This window comes from Anolis carolinensis, chromosome 2 (assembly GCF_035594765.1).
Source record: "Anolis carolinensis isolate JA03-04 chromosome 2, rAnoCar3.1.pri, whole genome shotgun sequence".
Classification (NCBI taxonomy): Eukaryota; Metazoa; Chordata; class Lepidosauria; order Squamata; family Dactyloidae; genus Anolis; species Anolis carolinensis.
In genome coordinates this window covers 58,017,616-58,041,383 of record NC_085842.1, presented here as the reverse complement: position 1 = coordinate 58,041,383, position 23,768 = coordinate 58,017,616, and the positions used below count along the sequence as shown (strand labels likewise).

Below are 23,768 nucleotides of genomic sequence, written 5' to 3'. Positions count from 1 at the left end.
GTTTTGCAATATTATAGAATAGTGTTTGGTCTTGACCCTTCAATGGCTTTGTCTTGAATAATGGCTCTTAGGCACAGGAATGGACATCTGTTTATATTTTTTTCTCTTTTACTTACTCTCCCTCCCCATACCCTGAACTGATGTGATCCTGGCATGAACAGAGAGAGCATCAGCTCTGAATCCATCTGCAGCTTGCCCTAACAAGCACCTGCTTTTAATCAGAGCAGAGCAGCAATGTTGCATTGTGTGTGCCTTTGAGACTGCATTTACAAGCACTCCCTTGAGGTCCATGTCTGTATGGAGTGCAGCATGCATGTCTTTGGAAAACATGATGAAATAAATCCATAAAATAAGCTTATCCAGTCTTGAAACTTGTCATTGTTGTGTGGACGTGCATGTAGTAACATACCTATTATAGAGCCAGCCTTTCTGGACTTTAACCCCGTTTGAATCACCCCTAATTATATTTTTCCTAAGACTGGGATAGTAATTGAAAGCACCAAGGCATGATGGTATTATTGCCCAAGATAAGAACTTCATATGTTTCAGTCTCTGACAATAAGGCAGGATTCACTACTATCCTGGTGATCTATATATAATATATGCTGTTTACCTTTGTTGTGACTGCACCTTCGGGGATTATGGTTGATGGGGATGGAATTCGAAGAGGAAAAAAAAACCCTCGTGATGAGGGTTCACTGGAGGAGTTGCGCAGGAAGTGACTTAGAGAGTTATATGGGGGATCTTCTGAGGAAGACTCAGATGGGGAGATGGATGCTGAGGAACAGGTGGTGGCTGGGGAAGCGGGCACTGAATAGGCACAGCCACCGGAGATGTCTGGGGATTTGGGGTCTATGGATACTTCTGAACCTGGGGTTTCTGCAGGAGCTGATCCCAATTGGGATGCTTGGAGAAGGGAGGATGGTTCTTTAAGTGTTCATGGGGCTAAGTGTGGGCAGGATGATTGGGACTCCGACGAATTGCTAGGTACTCCAGATTCACGAGCTCTAGCTGTGTGGAGCTCAGACTCTGAGTAGATTTGGGACACCTGGTGTTTGGGTGTGAGTGTTTGGTCACCCAGGAGGAAGGGGAATAAAATGGGAATGTTTGGCCACTGCACTTTGCGTGTGGCAAGGTGTGGCTGAGGCGCCATTGGGATCTCTGTGTTTCCATGTAGACTGGACTTGGACTATGATCTGAATCTGCTGTTATCACCTAGCTTGGCTCTCGCTGTGTCTTATCGTGGACCTGTTTTGGATGACTGCACCCTCTTCAGACCTTGGATCGGAATTTGACCTTGCTACTGCCTTCGCCTTGTGATTGATGACTACTATCGGCTTTTGACTCCTGGCTTGCTCTTTGGACACCGCTGTTATCTCCTGACCTGACCTTGGAATCCCGGACGACGTCTTTTCACCATCCTTTTGGAGCCTTCGGCTTTATCCACATTGTGGAAGCAGTCTACTGCATTCTTTGTTTGTTTGTTTGTTTCCTGACCAATTTGGTGTTTTCTTTTGGGAACTGTTCCTTTGAAAACTACAGAGCCGGCTGGCAGGGTTTGGACTCAGAAAGTGCAGTTTGCACTAAGTTTGTTTAGCTTTGTTTTTACCTGCTTGTGTTGCTGAATTATATTTTTGTTTGAACTGCTCTTGAAGCACTGATAGTGAAGTGTTTCAAGGTTTTTTCTGTGTTAACATTACTTTTTGGCTTATCTGCTGAATAAACTCTATTTTTGTTCGCTAATTGGCGTCTGACTCTTGACAACCTTTGGGACAAAGTGGTCTCATGACTTTATAACAAGAGCTGTCTTCGTAAGCTATGAACATTGCTGTTTTTGAAGCCTTGTCCATGAATTTCATCAATTATTTCTTATTGTTAGTTGCCATCAAGTTAAACTTGACTTAGGGCAACCCTATCAATGAGGGACAGTATACATGCTTGGACATACTTTAATGGATTATTTTATTTGTAGAATGTATCTATTGCCTTTCTAGCAACACCGGCTGATATAAACTAATTTTACCATGTGGAAGTTATGTGGTGAAAGATAATCTTGCTCTTTTCTGAAATGGTTGTGTGAATGAGGTCTGTATGTGTAGTACAAGCTTATTTCCAACTAGCGTTCAGTATAATTCTTCCAGGCCTTGTTCTTCGGAGACTGTACTCAAACACATTTTAGCAGTAATGATGTGAGCTGGTTGGGACTAGAAGGGTTAAAAACATCCTTAATTGTTCCGCAGCTGTCGAAGATTGCTGTGATGGTAAATTAGAGCAACATTTTGTTTCGAATATGTCAGTTTTAATTTCCCCCTTTGAGCCATTAATTAATAGGCTTTGACATCTTGTAGGGACATACATACAAGGATGGTAATATGTGGCAATTTTTCCATCGGAAATGGGTATTTTCATTTTGTAAACATGAACATTAGCCATAAACAGGGGGATACGTGGATGCATCCATAATTGTTCAGCTTTGATTAGCTCCTTGCAATCTGCTTCTCTTGTTAACTGATGGAGATTTTCCTTTCATTCTTTCATTCATTTGCTTATTTGTTTTTTCTTTGTTTGGGCTTTGATCAGTCATTATCTGCCTTTTATGGGATTATGCTTTAGTCTTACCTGACATTTTGGAAGTTATTATTATTTAAAGATACGTGGACTCTCCATAGTGTTGACAACATGGTGGCTGTTCACCAAAGCATCTTTCGACCATTCTTTAGTGGTTGATTTCTATGTATGGATCCAGAGACTGCCAATAAAACACCTGGCTCTTCTTTTCTAGGGTTTTTAATGGTCATTTCCTTGTAATTTTTGAGTCGTCATGTACAATGATATTGTCCGACTTGCATTTTTGATTCTGTTCGGAATCTATTGAGCGGTTAGACTCAAAAATAACCCTCTTTTGGGGTGATTCCTCAAAAATACAGCAGAGTGGCAGAACCATGTTTCATAAGCAGCAGAAACTTACGTGTGGTGAGCTTGGAGAGGCCTTTGTTTCTCAGGATGGCAAAGGATTGCAAAGTCTCCTTGAAAGTTCAAAAATCATTTATTGAGGTAAAAAGAAATCCATTGTAGATAGAAAAGGTTCTTGGAGCTAACTAGCTCTCTAGGCTAACCACTAAGGAAGGTAAGAAGGTAAAAATAACAAAATATTTAAATAGCTACATTTTGCCAGGAGAGAGGGCAAAATGTGATCTTCTCAGGTTGAAGACAAAGGAGGAAGAAAAAAAGAGAATGGCTGACCAAATGGTCCAAGCCTTTGGGGCAATTAACATTCCAATTAGATAGAGGAAGTTGCCTCATCCCTAAAGGATCGCATTGCTACAACAAGGTGAGGAAGTGGATGTAAACAGAAAAGGAAGAGAGGGAAAACAGCAAAGGCCTATCTAGGCATGCATGGGAATACAGAGAGGGTTCCCTCAGTCTAATCCTATCCTCTACATAACTAGTTGAAACTTGTGCAGTCCAGGATGACAACCAACAGATTCAAACTTGCTATCCTTTTCCTTCAAGGTTGCGTTGGGCTATGAGTCTTTCCCTTGGTTTCAAGAAAGGGTTTTCATAAAGTCCTTTCCATAGGTGTAAGGTTCCTCTCCCTTCCGAGCAGGATGTGGCAGTCTCTTACTAAATCTAGTATTTGTTTTCCTCACAGCTTTCCCCAAAGCAACTTTGATTTCATGTTACATAACGAGAGCAACATTTTATGTGCATTTTTTTGTTCTCTCAGTTCTAGGCTCAGTTCTGGTCTCATTGTAAAGCCATATATATAAATTGCAGACATCAGATGCTTTTGGACTGCAGTTCCCATAATCCATTACCACTTACTATATAGGTAGAACCAATGAAAACTGTAGACCAAAAATATAAACAGTAAGATTTGCCCATCTCTGACTTACGATACTCTTTCTCCATGGTACCATGTACACTTTCCTACTGTGGCTATCCTATAGATATAGTTTGGAGAAGACTACAGAAAGAAAGAAAGGATTCCAGAGACTTAGTGTAGCTTTTTGCTGGTTAGAGAGAATTGATAAATATATAAATTTTGTTCCACAAATAGGTTTTTCCTTCAGTTTAGTGTACCCAAGCGATTTAATCATTACTGGGCAGGTTTGATGTGAAGCCAAAGTTTGTACTTAGCAGTGCTGGTATATATCTGTACCCTTCTGGGTGTATTCGGAGTGTTTTACTTTGATGTTTCATTTGGATAAATGGCACTATTTTTATAGTGGTTGAGTATGTACAGGAAATTAAAAAAAAGGGAAATGGGCAAAGAAAGTGAATCCGATGTATGTTAGAAGAAAAGAAGGCTAATCAGACAAAGCTAACAGGAAAGTAGATGAAACTGTGAGAGCCTTGAATGCAACAAAACCAACAAACCAGTGAGATACTGATAATTCCAGAGAGTCAGTTGTAGTACACCATAAGCAGTATTAGAAGCATTGCTATATGAAATGCAGGTCAACCTATGCCATGTTGGTGGCTTAGACGAAAACTAGAAATTACTGGATTCACTCTATGGTAATCTTAAATTCCCACACTTAGGTCATTAGTTTTTCTTCCCTTTGTTGCTTTGATGTATTACATATTTGATGTTTCTATTCTAATAGGAGGATTGAAGGCAGATTTCACTATGCATGATAGTGTTCACTATGCATGATAGTGTCCTGACATGCAAATGGGTTCCTTTGCCTCTCTTCTGCTTTGACTTGTGCCATCTTGAGCAGAAAGTACATTGGATATTTTGGGCATCCTTGCAGTTCCTGTATTAGGGTGAAGTTTTTGTCCTATGGTGAAATGATACTCCAAACCAATAGAAAGCTGTTAACTGCCCCCTCTCAACTGTCATTCAGACTTACTTGAGAAAAATATTGGTTTATTACACAAAAGCTTTATTGATGCTTGTGGCAATGCATTTATTCCAAGAATTAAGCAGCAATTTGAATACAAAATATTCCATTACAAGTGTTTTATTTGTGTCCTTTGCTGAACTCTTAAGCGGGAGGTGGAATAAATGAATAAAAACATCATTTGGTTGGTTGGGATCATACACCCAATGGATTTTCTAAATGGCCTATTGCTCATTGTATCCATCCACAGCTAGAAATAGTTGGCCTTCCAAGGATGCCTGTGCTGATGTAATTGTAGCTATTCTGAGCTGTATTGAGATGGGACTAAGGCCTACCACTGGGTTGTTGCTTCCCTTGGCTTGCTGGCATCAGATGACATGACATCATTATGTTGTGACAGTTGCATAAATAATTAATTTCCAGTCATGTGAGAGGGGACTCACTTGGCAGGGATAAAGAGCTAAAATCTCAAGACAATAGATAATGTGAGAGGATCTAAATGTCATACCAGATCGTTGTGGTCTTTTGAATAGACAGTATCCTGCAGTGACCCAGTCCTAACAAGGGATCACACAAATTACTGGAAATGCATGTCCTCTGATATTAACATAATGGTTTACACTCTGTAAAAATAGAGTAGATGATTCATTTTTGGGCAAGTTAGAGAGGAAAAAAATTATATCACTGATTTGCACTGGAGGCAATATTAAGAAATAGCTTACACATTCAAAATTAGACTTAAATAACCCCTCTTTTGGAATGTGGACTCTTGTTTCTGGGCTTTAGATGAGCTACTAACTGTATAGTTAAGTCAAGATCATATCACATTACAGTAGAGTCTCACTTATCCAACATAAACGGGCCGGCAGAACGTTGGATAAGCAAATATGTTGGATAATAAGGAGGGATTAAGGAAAAGCCTATTAAACATCAAATTAGGTTATGATTTTACAAATTAAGCACCAAAACATCATGTTATACAACAAATTTGACAGAAAAAGTAGTTCAATATGCAGTAATGCTATGTAGTAATTACTGTATTTACGAATTTAGCACCAAAATATCACGATGTATTGAAAACATTGACTACAAAAATGCATTGGATAATCCAGAACATTGGATAAGTGAGTGTTGGATAAGTGAGACTCTACTGTATGTCTTCTTGCCCCACTTTTTCCAGAAAAGAAATCTGCTAATATTGCACACATACGTATAATATTTAAAATTTTGGGAAGTAATGTTTCAAACTCACACTTAAAGCAATCTTTTGCTCTACCCTGATGTGATATTATATTTTTTTATTAGAACTCTTTATCATTGTTTTTCCCCACAAATATATATATCATCATAGACTCTTACCTTGTTTGAACATAAGCTTGTGCTCAATAAGTAAGCAGAGAATGGGATAGGCAACACTTAGAGGATTGGCACCTTTCCCAGCAGGCAAAATGTTAAAGTGATGCTCAAAGTAAAAAGCCTTCTTACTATACATAAAATACAGCAAAGTGTTTTGTCAAATTGATACCTCCAGAAGGTCTCAGAAACATAATGGCCATATAAAAATGGCAAAAATCTACTTTGATGTATTTTGGAATTTGATGTCTTGCAATATTAATTATTTTATTTATTTATTATTATTATTTATTTACCTTATTTATACCCCGTTTTTCTCTACCCCAAGAGGGACTCAAGGTGGCCTACAAATGGCACTTATACAGTGCCTTAAGACATGCAAACTTAAGCTTTGAGATAAAAACTGGATTAAAATTAATATTTGATGTAATAATTGATTTCTAGTGCCCCTGATAAAAGGCATGTAGCTGAATTACACTCAGTACCTTTCAATGAGTCTGTTTACTTTGTGCATCACCAGATGATATGCTTCTTTTAGAAAATATAACCCCCCTATCATTGCTGTTTTAAAATACCCTTATTGTATTGATTGCTTTGTTTCCTTAAAATGCTAGATTAAAAAAAATTTTAATTCCACATTTTTGTTTGACGAGAACTGATAATATAATGATAACATTAACACACAAGTAAAGTCAGTTCTTCTACCCCAGGAGTGGGTTCATGGGTCTCAAGTATGTCTAGGCCCACATGTGCTTTTCTAGATTCCCCAGATTGCCCCCAAATGGTATTTCTCCGAATTCTCTTTTCCTAGGTCAATCTGGTCCAGTAGAAGCCCTTTTATCCCAACTGGAGATGATCAGACATTGACTTTTGGACCATGTTCTATTGGGGGGGGGGGGGAAGGCTCCAATGGCCCTAATATGCTATGAGAGTAATAAAATGTGGTAAAATTATCTCCATGTCTTCTAGGGAGCATTGGGACAGAAAAGATTCAAAGGAATTTTGAAGTGTGCAGTTCCTCCAGATAGATAGGTAGGTAGGTAGGTGGATAGATAGATAGATCTCTGTCTCTGTGTCTCTCTCGTCCCCTAATCACTAAAAGTTCCCCATTCCTGTCCTATACCCCCCTTTCTGTACAAAAAAAACCCCTCCACAATAGTAGAGGCAGTGGTAGTTTAAGCACCAGGGCAGTCCATCCAAGATTATGAACACACTTTATACATCCAAGTGTCTACCTAACCTTGGATGTTAGTTGATGCCTGCTTCTTAAACTGTTGCTCTTTATTGCTCAAGATTTGTCAAGAACAACCAGGCAATTTTCCCTCTCTGGGGAGAAAGCTTATGCTCATCTGGCAGCTGAATAACCTACCATTCCTGGCACCCTCCAACAGTAGCAGTGACAACCGAAAGCTCTGGAGGGACAATAATGTGAAATACCCGCTCTCTGTTCTGTAGATCTTAAAATATTAAAATTGTTATGCTGTCACAACAGTTTATACAATGGAGATTGATGGGTTTCCCTTCAAGCTATGCTTTAAAAGTTTGCATAAGTTTTATAACTCTAGGGACATGATATGTGGTCCTGGAGCACCAGTTTTTCAATAGGGAAACATGATTTATGGTACATCCATCAGCATTTCAAGTTTCTAGTAACAATCTTCAAGATATTCCTGCAAAGGCAATATTATTCATGTGGGAGAAGTAGGAGCAGCAGCTTCTTCTTCAATTAGAAGCTGATATCAGCTGTGAAATTTGGCCCTTAGGTAACAGCTTCTTCTTTTGGTTAAATTAAAAGAATTGCAAATGGCCTTAGGTATGAATGCTTTGCTTCGTTCATTTTTCAAAAACTATAACCTTTTTCTAGATTTTCTGAAAATTAGAATGAATCAGGGAAAACTTTCTGGATAGTTTCATAACTGAATGTAGCTCTTGGAAATATTTGAGCTTTTTCTAAGTATAGGGAGAAATAACCCACGTAATCTCCTGGCTTTCCCCCCATGTTTGGAGTGACTTGAGAAACTACTTGTCACTTCTGGTGGGAGAGAACTGGCCGTCTGCAAAGACATTGCCCATGGGATGCCTGGATGTTTTGATGTTTTTACCATCCATGTGGGAGGCTTCTCTCATGTCCCCACATGGAGCTGGAACTGATAGAGGGAGCTCATGGATTTGAACGAGCAACCTTCAGGTCAGCAACCCAAACTCGTCAACAGTCCCGCCAGCACAACTCTTTAACCCACTGCGCCACTGGGGCCCCTGGTCCTGTTGCTAATGCTTATTAGTTCCATTTCTAGCTGCAGCACCTGCCTTGATGCTCACAGGCTTTTCACCTACCCAGCTACCATACAGTTTTGCTATGCTCTCAGGCAAATGTCACATTGGTGATTAGCATGATTCCTCTTAAAGTTATAGAAAATGAGCATTTTTATCCTATATGGCAGAGTCCCAGTGCAGCTCTTTATTTGAGTCAAAGCAAGAGTACTCAAGCTTTGAAAGATAACCATCGCCTTCCTGAATCAGCTCTACTCCAGGATACACAAAAAGGGATTGTGATTATTTTATCTTCCAGTAGCTTTGCACAGTTTATGACAATAGTTTATCTCCTGGCCAAGTAATAGGACTGTCCTCCTGGTGCTTTCTGATTTCTGCTGTTGTCTTGAAATGGTCACTTCACAGTAGCATTGTGTAGGAGTGGCCTGCCATAACCTTGCTTGGGTGGTGCAATATATTAATGTTATAACTTTGAAGCTGGCCGACATAGATGTCTAAGACTGTCCATAGTCTAGGAATGAATCATTAAGTGGGAAAAGCCACCTCTAGGCCAATCTTAGATTTATGATCAATTGTGGGATTAATTTCTTTCTTCCTTTTCCCACACCAACCTTCAGATTATATTGTTGATGTGGGCCAGCCTGTCAAACCTGTCAAAGGCTAGGCCACTTGATATAACAACCTTTGCCCAAGAGACATGATTCATTCTCAAGTTTCAAACCCAAGGCCTCTCATTAGTTACACTTAAGTTTATACCATCTCCTACCAGTAACTTTTCTGTTGATGGGGTCATTCATGGAGGTAATAAACTTGTCTCTCAAGACCCTTATAATGCTTGGTTGTAACAGCTGTTTTGCTTGTCGCAATGGTTGTTTAAAGTTATAATGACAAAGGGCACTTGTCCACCAGTGGTTGTGGTTTCTTGCTGCATAAAACATTGAAGCTCTTCCTAACACAGTAATAAATTTTTCTTGGAAAGGTTTATAGCAGAGGATTTTGAGAGCTAAATGCTGAGGCTCTGAACCAGCAAAAATTGCAAATCCTTGCAATGAAAACATTCCAAGAGTATTACTAGAAATATCACTTTTCCTTTTCAACTATTTTTAAAATAAATATTTTTGAAAGATGATACTGGATTTAGGTAACAGATGTTATATTTGGGGTGGGTGGGACACAAATATTCTATTTTGCTATTTTTCTGTTAGTACATTATATTGTGTTATTGTTTTATTCAAGGACAGATGACAAGAAGAAACCCTGTGTTTTTAAGAGCTAGAAGCAAGTTGTGTACCGTGTTTCCCCAAAAATAATAATATATGTGTCTTATATTAATTTTTGTTCCCAAAGATGTGCTAGGTCTTATTTTCAGGGGATGTCTTATTTTTCCATGAAGAAGAATTTGCATTCATTGGTGAACAACAAAAAAAGAACATTTATTATATACTGTACAGTAGTTGTCATCTGAAACCAGTATAACCAGACAAACTGAATTCTATCAAGAATTTCTTGTTACTACCATTATTTCCATGTACAACAATCTATGATACGTACAATCCTGCATGCTCTGGTGTTCTGTTTGGTGGGCATGCTTCCAAACAAAAACTTTACTAGGTCTTACTTTTGGGGGAGGTCTTTTATTCAGCAATTCAGCAAAACCTCTACTATGTCTTATTTTCAGGGATGTCTTCTTTTCGGGGAAACAGGATATGTGAGGAAACTTCTTGAAGGTTGTGGGATTAATCCATTGCAAATTCATGTAAATAATACATCACTATACAAATGAGGTGAGGCGATCCTTCAAATCATGGATTCAGATTAGCAAGATTTATATATAGCAGCCACTCTGAAGAACATTACACAAATAATGTTGAGTTGTGTAACATTACACAAGCTGCCTTGAGTCCCCTCCGGGGTGGAGAAAGGCGGGGTTCAAATGAGGTAAATAAATAAATAAATAAATAAACAGTAATGTCCCTATGAGAACACTACCTTGCATTACCAAACTGGACAAAGATTATTCTTTCGCTCTCCCTGCCCCCGATTGCATTGTTGTAGATAGTGCTGAAATAGTTCAGCTTACCTTAGAAATATATTTAATGACAGTGAATTGACCCTTTGAGCGTTGACATCAAGATCCTTTCGAAACTGGGATGCATTTTGAAATGTTTCTCAAGCTTGCTGTGCTTAGAGGAGAATTTGCCCCATTGTCTTCTAATTCAGTGTTCTTTAAGCCATCTACTCACTTTGGTTAATTAAATTCTGAGAATATGGCATCTCTTCTTGTGCTTGCCAATGACAGTGATATTTTATATGGCGAGGAGCCTTAAATTAGGAAGAAAAGTACACAAATACATCTTCGTGGCAACAGTGTTTTGGTTGGGGAAAGGATATGAAAATGCCCTCCAGCACTTACTCCAAAATGTTGTAGAGCAGACCTTCCCACACTGTATTCATCTCTTTACCAGTACTAATGTCAAGGGTAAAACCAGTGCTTAGAAAGGTTACTTGTTAGGATTACAGCTCTCATCATGTTCCCACAGAGAGATTCTCAGAGCTTTAGTTCAAAAAATGATCCATGCTTATCTCTGGATAGAATACAGAACAATTCAAATAGTGTTGTCTATTGGATTTGACAGGCAAACGTGTTATTGTTTCTTATCTTTGTAGTGCCTTTCTCTGCAGTAATGCAAATGCTAGATTGAAAGAGCAGATTATGAATACCAAGCAGAGTTTCCCTTCTCTTTTTTACCTGCCTGATTCATCTGCATTCCAGGATATTGAATCAATGTATTAGGCTTTTCTAAATGTAGACCATTCATATAGAAGAAGAATATGTTGTAGATGTTTTATGTTTGTAGCAGGAATGCAGTTGCTTGTTGTGAAAAATGTACTGGATTTATAATGATGAATTGGAACTTGTAAATTCATTTAGGAAAAAATAAATTGAACAATTGATCCATCTGTTAGTAATGTTCCTTATCTTTCTGAGCTGTGCAAATCTTAGACAGCATCTATGTACTGTACTTGAATCTATTAATGTGGCTACCCAATGGTGTTCTCTAGAAATTGAAAGTGTAACAACACAGCTCCAACTTGGTGTTTCTTAACCTTGTTGGAGAAGCTATGTTGCTCTGACATTTTGATCCTGCCCTTCCCATTTCGTATCTCATAATTTCTCCAGCTATGTTGTTGGCATACAATATGGATTCATTTGTATACTAATCTGTTTTAGTGTGTTTAATCAACTCCATCTTGAAAAAGCTGACATCTAGGCTCGACCGCGGATCTGTTTTTAGCTGTTTCCTTCGGCCAATCTGGCTTCTTCAGTTTGTTTGGGTGCCCATAATAGCAAGGACCCCCAGCCCTCACGGATTCCATCCGAAACAGGACCATGTGGCAGCCAATCTTGGCTCCTCCTTCCCTATTTGGCACCACAGTTTAATCTTTTTTGATTTTCCTTGATTGTCTTTATTATTTTTATTTAGTTTTTTTTGTGTCAGGAGCGACTTGAGAAACTGCAAGTCGCTTCTGGTTTGAGAGAATTGGCCGTCTGCAAGGACGTTGCCCAGGGGACGCCCGGATGTTTTGATGTTTTTATCATCCTTGTGGGAGGCGTCTCTTATGTCCCCGCATGGAGCTGGAGCTGATAGAGGAGCTCATCCGCGCTCTCCCTGGGTGAAATTCGAACCTGGCAGCTTTCAGATCAGCAACCCAACCTTCAAGTCACAAGGCTTTAATCCACTACACCACCGGTGGCTCCTTTTTATTTAGTAGGACTGACTGGGAGTTGGGAATGGGTGGGGGGTTTGGGGGAGTCACCCTTTTAGCTTTTTTCTCCTTCCCTTCCTCTCATTCAAATACTTCTAAAAGATGATAATAATAAATAATCCCAGCAAACAAAAAGAAAACTTTCATTCTCTGAAAACTACTATCACCTCGTTATCTCTCCTCTAGAGTAGAAAGTAGAAACAGCTTTCAGGAAGCTGAATGGAGATTGAAGTGTGCCCACTCAAGACACGGTTTGTAGTAGAGAAAAAAGAGGTTTTTTTAAAGGAAGGCCAAGGAGGGATAGCTCCAGGTCACCACTCTTGCTTCCCTGGGCCTCCTTAAAATGAGTTGGAAAGTGCTACAGGGAGAGAAAGCACATGCCTTCCTGCAGCGCCTCTCCTCTAGAGTAGAAACAGCTTTAACGAAGCAATAAACCCATTCTCCTCTACAGACAGAAGGAAAAGGATCGCAGAAAGAGTGGTATCTTAACTATGGAAGATGAGCTTGTGGGAAGTCTCCCCCCATCATGTGCCAGATAGAGTGCTTTCTTAACCCTGTTACTGACACCCAGATTCCCTTGAAGAAAAAAAGGAAAGGCTCCTAGGAACAGAAAGGGGATTCTCATAAGTTCCCCATTGCTGCCAATGGGCCGGATCTAGCCTCATTTTTGGGCTCCGGACCAAAAATGGCTATTTGGCTACCTACCTGTTTTTGGGAGGTGCACGAAAACAGATATGGGGATCTGCCAGTGTCACCAGCAGAAACTAATTGAGGTTCAGCTGAACTGCACAAGCCTACTGACATCACCCCATGGCCTGTGTGGTTTGCTGAGCTCTGTCATTTGTGTTATTCTAGAGATCTTGTCAATGCACTATTACGTATATGCCCAAGGTTAATAGCCAGAAGTTATGGGTACATAGTGTCAGACCCTGAGAACATCCACTTAAACAACAATCACTCTCTGGATAAATTTTGTGCTGGTCACATAGACCTCAGATAAAGATTACCACATATGCATTGGATATTTCTCATGTGTACTTGTCGTTGTCTGTGTAATATAAAATACTGATGTTTTAAATAAACTTTATCTTGTCCAGTGCTCTAAGTAGGTTGGATTAAAAAAAAACACAGTGACTTGGTAGATCTTTTGTCCAACATTTTTGTTTGTTGTCTGCTTGCCTTCCTGCTAAGATTTCTCATTTGAGAGACCATAGGCTGTTATTTCAGATCTTACCCAGCAGTGTCAGCTTTAGAGAATACTTGACACCTTCCAGATGCTGTTGAATTTAGGGAAATTAGACTTGGCACTCTTTCTACTTTCTTTTAAAACATGTCTTTCATGGCACATGTTTTAATCTGGTTTTAATTTTTTGATTCTTCAATTTCATTTTACTTCTTGTTCCTTGTGGATTTTTAACAATAGGTTTTTTAATTGGTTGTAAATAACTTTGAGTTCCTTACTGGGAAAAGGTGGGATGGAATAATAACCACAACAACTATTACTACTACTATTATTACTACTACTGTTGCTACTACCCCTAATTCCCACCAGCACTAGTAGTGAGTAGTTCTGGAGGCCATTTTTGTTTATTTGTATTTAAAGCCACTACTGTATAAACTGTAATTTGTCTTTAAAGAACTCATTTCCCTTTGAGCTAGTGTTTTTCTTCTAGCATGTCCTCTATAATATCAAACTCCTTATTTTAGTGTTGTGGCTTTCGTAGGACGTCATTTACCGAGAGCATGTTAATTATAGAATATAAGACATCCTTGTGATAAAACTCTAGTATATCAAATTATACTAGATTTCCTTCAAATTACAATGAATTATCTAAGACAAGAATGATGTACAAACAGTTCCAAGTATAATTTTCAGGAAACAGGAAGGCAGCACTTGGCACAACTGCAGCAATGTCCTTTGTTAGCCTTTTTCACTATCTGGGCAACTTAGTTTGAATTTCCAGCTAAGAGGAAAACTAAAATAAATACATTCTCAAAAAAAGTCTTATGGAAAAAAGAGATTAAATAATATTTTTCAGATGTCTGCTAATATAACTGCAGACACAGGAATACAAATATAACTTTGAGGTATGTTTTTTGGGGTGGGGGAAGAAAAATTCTGAGCTTTTCCCTTATGCATTTTGCCAACAAAAATATATAATTTTTTAGATTAATAAATAACATAATAGAATTGTAGAGTTGGAAGTGGCTCCATAGGACATCAACCCTCCTCCCTTTCAATGCAGAAATTCAGATTAGAGCTTCTCTAGCAGGTAGCTGTCTAGAATCATAGAGTTGGTAGAGACCACAAGGGTCATCCAGGACAACACATTCAAAGCATCCTTGACAAATGGCAATCCAGCCTTTGTTTAAAAACCTCCAGAAAAGGACCCTTTACCACACTTTGAGGAGGCAGCATATTCCATTGCCAAACATGTCTTATCCTCAGGAAGTTTGGGTGGAATCTCTTTTCCTGCAATTTGAATCCATTGCTCTGTCAAGGACAGAACGCCACAAGGTTCAAGATAACAGAGTTTATTGGATTACAGAACTCAAAAATGCCCGTAAAATACAAGGGCCAGGCAGTATTAGCCTTTAGGAGCAAAAAGAGGCAAGGAAAAACGTTCAAAAGATAAACCGGATTAAACCGGAGTTTAATCCGGGTAAAAACAAACTGCTTGCTTCAGCCTGGGGATAAACAAAACAAAAGCCGAGGAACAAAAGATACAAAAGAATGCAACTAATTGGCAGCAGATTCCTCTCTGCTGCCAACACTGTGCTTAGAGTAACTTGCGTCGCTCCCACACACACAGCAGACAGGATTTCCAACACGAACAGATCAGCCAAGGATTGTAGCAGTAGAGTAGACCCAGTTCCTTTCCGTAGTTCAAAGCCAGAAGCAGACGTTTGTAGATTCCAAGTCCAAGAAGGGGGGAAGACAAGCCGTGGTCAGTTCAGTCCGAGTTTTCAAAACAGGAGATGGCGTCCGTCAAGAAGACGACGGAAGGTCAAGCTAATAAGAGTAAGCACAGGTTTGCACAAACAAATGCCCACACAATTCCTCCCGCCGTCTGACCCTGAATTCCAAAACAACTTACGTCTCAGCACAGGAAAACACACCAGTCTTCAGGAAAGCGTCCCACACAGATCCCAAGCGTTCGTCCAGATTACCTTGCCCAACGCAATTTGCAATTGCTCCCAAGCCCCATTTTATGCCAGTTACAAATCCTCATCACTGTCAGCTGTCCTCCTTAACCCGGGCGTTTCCTCATCACTTTCCTCATCAGAGCTGGAACACCTCTGACTACGCCCCACAGCATCTCCAGCTGTGGATCCCGTCCCATCCCTCCAGCTAAGCCATGGGTCTAATCCTGAAGGTCCCCATTCATCTTCTATCCCATCATGACCAGTGGCACCCAATTCCTCCCTTACCCGAGTCCAATCCATCTCATCCTCCTCCGAGCTAACCAGCCCCTCCTCCATTCTCTCCGTAAACCCCTCAAAAGACTCTTCGTCAGATGGTGCTGCAAAAATGTCTCGCAGTCTTTTTCTTTCTCGCTCCTCGAGAGTATCTGACTCTCGAGGAGTCTTACGCCCACGTCTGTCAGTAACAGAGCCATGAGGCTCAATCATAACACTATCCCCTCTCACAAAGGCCTCCTCCCCCGATGGCGGAGAAGTGGCAGTGATACCCTCCGCTATAGCACCACGACGACTAGAGGTATCTAGTTTCAACAGCGAACGATGAAAGACTGGATGGACCTTTAAACTAGACGGTAAACGCAAACGAAACGCAACGGAAGAAATCTTTTTAACGATAGGAAAGGGACCCAAATATCGCGGCGCAAACTTTCCCCCAGCCTGTTTAATATGTTTGGAAGATAACCACACCAAATCCCCTTCTTCCAACTCCTCCCCTGCCTGCCTGTGGCGGTCAGCCTGAGACTTTTGCGTTGCCTTAGCTTCCAACAGTAAGCGACGGGCAACATCATGCAATGCAGCCATTTCCGAAGAGCGATACACAGGGTCCGAAGAGACCACATTGGTCGACGGCGCCACACCTCCCCGTGGGTGAAAACCATAAGTTAGCTCAAATGGCGTATGCTGACTAGATGTGTGCACCGCATTATTGTAAGCGAACTCCGCCACCGGTAACCACTTCACCCAAGCCGTGGGTTGATCTAAACAAAAACAACGCAAATACTGCTCTAAGAGCCCATTAACCCGTTCCGACTGTCCATCCGTCTGTGGATGAAAGGCTGAAGAAACGTTTAACTTAGTCCCTAAGCACTCATGGAAATGTTTCCAAAAGCGTGACACAAATTGCGGAGCCCTATCTGAAATAATCACCTCGGGTGCTCCGTGCAAACGATAGATGTGCTTAGTAAATAGTAAGGCCAACGTAGGGGCCGCCGGAATGGTTGAACAAGGAATAAAATGAGCCAGTTTGCTAAATAAATCCACCACCACCCAAATACAAGTATAACCCCCAGACTTCGGCAAATCTGAAATAAAATCCATGGAAATGATTTGCCATGGCCTCTCCGGAACAGGTAGAGACGACAGCAACCCTCTAGGGCGCCCAACAGGCGTCTTACTCTGCTGGCAAACAGCGCAGCTGTCACAAAAGCGCAGAATGTCTTGCCGCATCTTTGGCCACCAGTAGCTCCTGGTGATAAGCTGTATGGTCTTGAACCTGCCAAAGTGCCCAGCCATGGGTTCGTCATGGTGGGCTCTAATCACCTCCAACCTGAGGGCCCCCACTGGTACGTAGACCTGCCCCCTGCGTACCAATACTCCGTCTTGATCTTGTAGATGCGGCAGTATTGTACGGTTACCTGCTGATAGCAGCATCAGTTGCTCCTGAGTCCACACATCATCCCTCTGAGCCTCAAGGATCTGATCATGTAACCCAAGCTCATTATCTACAACACATAGAGAGGCAGTAGGCAAGATGGTCTGACATACTACCTGCTCATTGGTCTTAAACTCCGGCTTGCGGGATAAAGCATCGGCCCGCAAGTTTGCCTTCCCCTCCACGAACTGCACCTTGAAGTTAAACCTGGAGAAAAACAAAGCCCATCGGATTTGACGCTGGTTTAACTTCTTTGCTGTTTGTAAGTGCTCTAAATTCTTGTGATCAGATCTGACCACGATCTGGTGCCGTGCCCCTTCAAGCCAGTGCCGCCACACCTCAAACGCCACCTTAATCGCCAACAACTCCTTCTCCCATATGGTATAGTTCTGCTCGAAGGGTGTTAGTTGCCGCGAGTAAAATCCACAGGGACGCAAGGTCCCTGAGGAATCCTTCTGAGACAATACAGCCCCCAACGCGTAGCTAGAAGCGTCCGCTTCTACCACGAACGGTTTGTCAACATCAGGATGTGTTAGTATGTTGTCCGATTGAAAACTAGACTTAAGTTGTAGAAACGCATCGTGAGCTTCCCGCCCCCACACAAATGGCTGTTTCTTACGCAGGAGCTGCGTCAAAGGTACCGTGAGCTTTGCAAAATTCGGAATAAACTCCCGGTAGTAATTAGCGAAACCTAAGAACCTTTGTACATCCTTCTTAGTCTTTAGCTCCTGCCATGAGTTAACGGCGTCGACCTTATGTGGATCCATTTTAAGTTCCCTACCTGACACTACATGACCTAGGAACTCCACTTCAGGCACATGAAAGACGCACTTGGAAGCCTTGGCGAAAAGCCCATTAGCCCGCAGACGGTGCAGAACCTGCTTGACATGTTGACGATGTTCTTTCTCGTCCTTAGAAAAAATCAAGATATCATCCAAATAAATCACTAAAAATTGGTCAATTAGGTCCCTGAACACATCGTTCATGAACCTCTGGAAGACCGCAGGAGCGTTGCAAAGTCCGAAAGGCATGACTCGGAACTCGTGGCATCCGAAACACGTGTTAAATGCCGTCTTCCATTCATCCCCTTCCCGTATACGGATTAAGTTATATGCCCCCCGCAGGTCAAGCTTGGTAAAAACCTTAGCCCCTTGCACCCTTGACAATAGTTCCGAGATTAAAGGTAGCGGGTACCTATCCCGAATGGTGTACTTGTTTAGGATCCGATAGTCGCAGACCAGCCTAAGTTCCCCAGTCTTTTTGGCTACAAAGAATACTGGTGCCGCAGTTGGAGAGCTAGATGGGCGAATAAACCCCTTGGCTAAATTTTCATCTAGAAACTCCCTCAAAGCTTGCCTTTCCGGTACAGTCAAGGCATACAGCCTTCCTGCTGGCAATTTCGCACCTTCTGCTAACTTGATGGCGCAATCATATGGCCTATGCGGTGGTAATTTGTCCGCTTCTCTTTTACAAAATACATCAGAGAACTCCCCATACTCAGCAGGCACTCCCTCCATATCAGATTGAGTAACATTCAGAGTGCAACAATCCTGCCTCTTTAAGGTCACTTTACGTGTCGCCCAATCTACTTGTGGGTTTACTACAGCTAGCCAATCCATCCCCAGGATCACATCATATCTAGGCAAGCTCGTAATATCCCACACAAACGTTCCCGTTACTCCCTGCACCTCCCACATTACTGCTGAGGTTTCATGGTTAACCACCCCAGTCTCCAGCAGTCTCCCATCTGCTCCTTCCACCCACACGTCGCATGCCTTGCGCACTCTAGGAATGCCATGCTTCTTAGCAAACTCAATATCTACATAAGAGACCGTAGCCCCTGAGTCCAGCAGTGCCAAAGTAGAAACAAGTTCCCTTCCCCCAACAGATAATGTAATGGGTACGAAAACATGCTTCCTCCCCTCAGTTGACTGCTTGAGGAGCCCTAGTGCGTTGGACTCACGTCGCACTAGGGCTGGCCTTTTCCCGAAAGCTGAGAAGGTTTCACATTACAGTTTTTGGCAAAATGCCCCGCATTCCCACAGTACAAACACAACCCCAGCTGCCTCCTACGGCTCTTTTCCTCTGTAGACAGTTTTTTAAAGACCCCAAGCTCCATAGGCTCTTCCCCCATCACCACAGGTGCCCTGGTAATATGCATGGGTGGCGCACACATTGCTTTCGAGTGTTTACGAGCCTCGAACCTTGCGTCTAAACGCAGCACCTTAGCTACTAAGGCGTCCCAATTTTCAGCCGGCTCCAAGCGTGCTAATTCATCCTGGAGCATATCACTTAACCCGGCAGTAAATAAAAGCATGAATGCATTTTCCCCCCAATCCAGCTGGTGGCGATACAGGTTAAACTTATTTAAGTAATCCAAAACAGTCCCCTTTCCCTGTTTCAACCGATACAGAGCCCACCCAGCATTCTCCGTGCGGAGAGGATCCCCAAAAGTGTCAGTTAATAACTGTTTGAAATTATTCAAATTGTCCTTGACTGGGTCATTTCCCAAAATTAAATTAGTGGCCCATTGTCCTGCGGGACCGGTCAACAAACTCAAAATAAATGGCACCTTGCTAGTGTCTGTAGGAAAAGCATGAGCACTGAGCTGGGAAAAATAAAGCTCCACTTGTGCCAAAAAGGTTGGCAACTTGCACCTGGTTCCGTCAAAGCGTTCAGGAGTCAAAACATGTCCTTTCACAGCATGAGCTGCTTGGCTGACGGTAAAAGCCGTTTGCAATTGGTCAAATTTGGCCCTTAACTCCTCCATCGTCTTCCTGACGGGTTTATTGCTGCAATAAACTTTTTATGGGCGTTGGGCAATCTGTCAAGGACAGAACGCCACAAGGTTCAAGATAACAGAGTTTATTGGATTACAGAACTCAAAAATGCCCGTAAAATACAAGGGCCAGGCAGTATTAGCCTTTAGGAGCAAAAAGAGGCAAGGAAAAACGTTCAAAAGATAAACCGGATTAAACCGGAGTTTAATCCGGGTAAAAACAAACTGCTTGCTTCAGCCTGGGGATAAACAAAACAAAAGCCGAGGAACAAAAGATACAAAAGAATGCAACTAATTGGCAGCAGATTCCTCTCTGCTGCCAACACTGTGCTTAGAGTAACTTGCGTCGCTCCCACACACACAGCAGACAGGATTTCCAACACGAACAGATCAGCCAAGGATTGTAGCAGTAGAGTAGACCCAGTTCCTTTCCGTAGTTCAAAGCCAGAAGCAGACGTTTGTAGATTCCAAGTCCAAGAAGGGGGGAAGACAAGCCGTGGTCAGTTCAGTCCGAGTTTTCAAAACAGGAGATGGCGTCCGTCAAGAAGACGACGGAAGGTCAAGCTAATAAGAGTAAGCACAGGTTTGCACAAACAAATGCCCACACAATTCCTCCCGCCGTCTGACCCTGAATTCCAAAACAACTTACGTCTCAGCACAGGAAAACACACCAGTCTTCAGGAAAGCGTCCCACACAGATCCCAAGCGTTCGTCCAGATTACCTTGCCCAACGCAATTTGCAATTGCTCCCAAGCCCCATTTTATGCCAGTTACAAATCCTCATCACTGTCAGCTGTCCTCCTTAACCCGGGCGTTTCCTCATCACTTTCCTCATCAGAGCTGGAACACCTCTGACTACGCCCCACAGCATCTCCAGCTGTGGATCCCGTCCCATCCCTCCAGCTAAGCCATGGGTCTAATCCTGAAGGTCCCCATTCATCTTCTATCCCATCATGACCAGTGGCACCCAATTCCTCCCTTACCCGAGTCCAATCCATCTCATCCTCCTCCGAGCTAACCAGCCCCTCCTCCATTCTCTCCGTAAACCCCTCAAAAGACTCTTCGTCAGATGGTGCTGCAAAAATGTCTCGCAGTCTTTTTCTTTCTCGCTCCTTGAGAGTATCTGACTCTCGAGGAGTCTTACGCCCACGTCTGTCAGTAACAGAGCCATGAGGCTCAATCATAACATGCTCTCTGTCCTAGCCTCTAGAGCAGCAGAAAACAAACTGGTTCCTTCTTTAATGTGACATCCTATCAAATATTTAAACATGGCTCGCATGTCCCTTCTCAGCCTTCTTTTTTGCAAGCTATACATACTCAGCTCCTGAAGCCATTCCTCATAGGTCTTGATTTCCAAGGAGATGGAGTATATTTGTTCGTTTGATGCTATGAAGAACTAGAGGAAAATGGGCTTGTACCTTATTTATCACCACACTGAATGAAATACTTATTCAAGGGCCTACCTCAACCTGCTAGTATGTTGTTTAGGACAATCAATTGCATTGAATTATTTGAATGTTAGTTGAGCTGAAAGCCATGTTATTACGGTATGTTATAATTTTTAAAAATTATTTTGAGCATGAAAATGATTAGAACAAAATAGATGTGTATAACTATGTCACTAGATGTCACAAATTATGTGAGAATAGAACAGTTCAACAGCTTTTTGTTGCTTGGGCTAATATAGCCTTCATGACTGATAAAATTTGCCAAAGGGGGACTGGCTGAGTGGGTCAAAATGGTTATTAACGCCTCATTGGCCCAAGGTGTAATTCCAACTTGCCTGAAAGAGGCCATTGTAAGGCCCATTCTAAAAAAGCCACCACTTGACCGCTCAGACATGAACAACTTCAGGCCAGTGTCAAATCTTCCCTTTCTGGGCAAGGTTCTGGCCTCACAACTCCAGGGATTCCTAGATAACATGGATTATCTTGATCCATCACAGTCTGGTTTCAGGCCTTGCTATGGGACTGAGACGGCATTGGTCTTCTTTGTAGATGATCTACGTAGAGAACTAGATGGGGGAGTGTGTCCCTTCTGGTTCTCTTAGACCTCTCAGCTGCGTTTCTATACCATCGACCATGGTATCCTTCTGGACCGCCTCACCGGAATGGGACTTGGAGACACTGTTTTGCAGTGGTTCCAGTCCTTCCTAGAGGGTCAGGGCCAGAAGGTGTTGCTGGGGGTCTCCTGCCCAACCCCATGGCCTTTGTCCTATGAGGTCCCGCAGGGTTCAATTCTGTCCCTCATGTTATTTAACATCTATATGAAACTGCTGGGAGAGATCATCTGGAGTTTTGGAGTTCGGTCCCATCTGTACGCAGACGACACCCAACTCTACTACTCTTTTCCACCTGAAGCCAAGGTTGCCATCCTGACCTTGAACCGGTCAGTTGTGATGGACTGGATGAGGTTGAACAGGTTGAAATTGAATCCAGACAAGATGGAAGTACTCCTGGTCAGCCGTAGGGCTGATCAGGGTGTTGAGTTGCAACCTGTGCTGGATGGGGTCACACTCCCCCTGAAGGCACAAGTTCATAGTCTGGGGGTCCTCCTGGACTCAGCGCTGACCCTGGAGGCCCAGGTGTCCGCGGTGGCCGGGAGGGCCTTCGCACAGTTAAAACTCATGCGACAGCTGTGCCCATACCTTGAGAAGCCCGATCTGGCCATGGTAGTACACGCCTTAGTCACATCCAGGCTAGATTACTGTAATGCGCTCTACGTGGGGCTGCCCCAGAAAAGCATTTGGAAACTTCAGCTGGTTCAAAGGTCAGCTGCTAGACTGCTCACCGGAGCGGGATATAGAGAAAGAACTACTCCACTCCTGAAGCAGCTACACTAGCTTCCGGTTTGTTTCCGGGCACAATTCAAGGTGCTGGTTTTAGCCTACAAAGCCCTATACGGTTTGGGCCCAGCCTACTTGAGGGACCGTATCTCCTTCTACCAACCCACTCGAGCCCTGAGATCTTCAGGAGAGGCCCTTCTCTCGGTCCCACCCCCATCGCAGGCGCGTTTGGTGGGAACGAGAGAGATGGCCTTTCGGTGGTGGCCCCACGGCTCTGGAACTCCCTCCCTAATGAGGTACGATCAGCCCCCTCCTTAATGGCCTTTCGTTCGCAAATTAAAACCTTTCTATGGAGCCAGGCCTTCCCAGAAGAATGAAAATAGGCACTGTCAGTTTGATTATTTAAAAAATAATAATTGACAAATAACTTCAGTGGCTAGAGGTTATGGATATCTTTAATATGGTGCTTGTTGTAAGTTTTTAAAAAAATGTTTTAGTTGATATCTTAATTGGGTTTTAATCGGGATATGATGTTTTAATTGATTATGTATTGCTGTTCAGTGTTGTTGAACTTGCTGACCGAAAGGCTGGAGGAGGTGAGCGCTCTCTGTTAGCCCCAGCTTCTGCCAACCTAGCAGTTCAAAAGCATGCAAATGTTAGTAGATCAATTGGTACTGCTCCATGCAGTCATGCCGGCCACATGATCTTGGAGGTGTCTACAGACAACACTGGCTCTTTGGCTTAGAAACAGAGATGAGCACCAATCCCCAAAGTCAGACGACTAGACTTCATTTCAGGGGAAACCTTAACTTTATCTTTACACAAATCTGTTGTGCAGTGTTACTAGTGGACTCTACAGAAGATGTTCCAACTGTGCTTCATAAAAAGAAAAATGAGCTTGTTTAGCAAGCCTTGCAAATGCTGATTTGTTATCAGTAAACATTTGATTTTTATACCTATTTCATATGCAAATATACTCATGATCACATTAAAATGTCTTGGGCCAAAAAGTGTCTTGAGTGGAAACATTTAAGAAGCCCTTTGCATTAGCTTTGATTTGCCAATATACCACATTGAGAATAGCAAGTTTTCTCTGTGTTTGGAACA

The 23,768-nt window shown here is 42.2% G+C and overlaps 1 protein-coding gene across 5 annotated transcripts in view; it reads left to right on the top strand.

The window, feature by feature from the left end:
* Positions 1 to 23,768, top strand: part of srgap3 (SLIT-ROBO Rho GTPase activating protein 3) — a 258,575-nt gene that overhangs the window by 145,864 nt on the left and 88,943 nt on the right. The window lies entirely within an intron of this gene.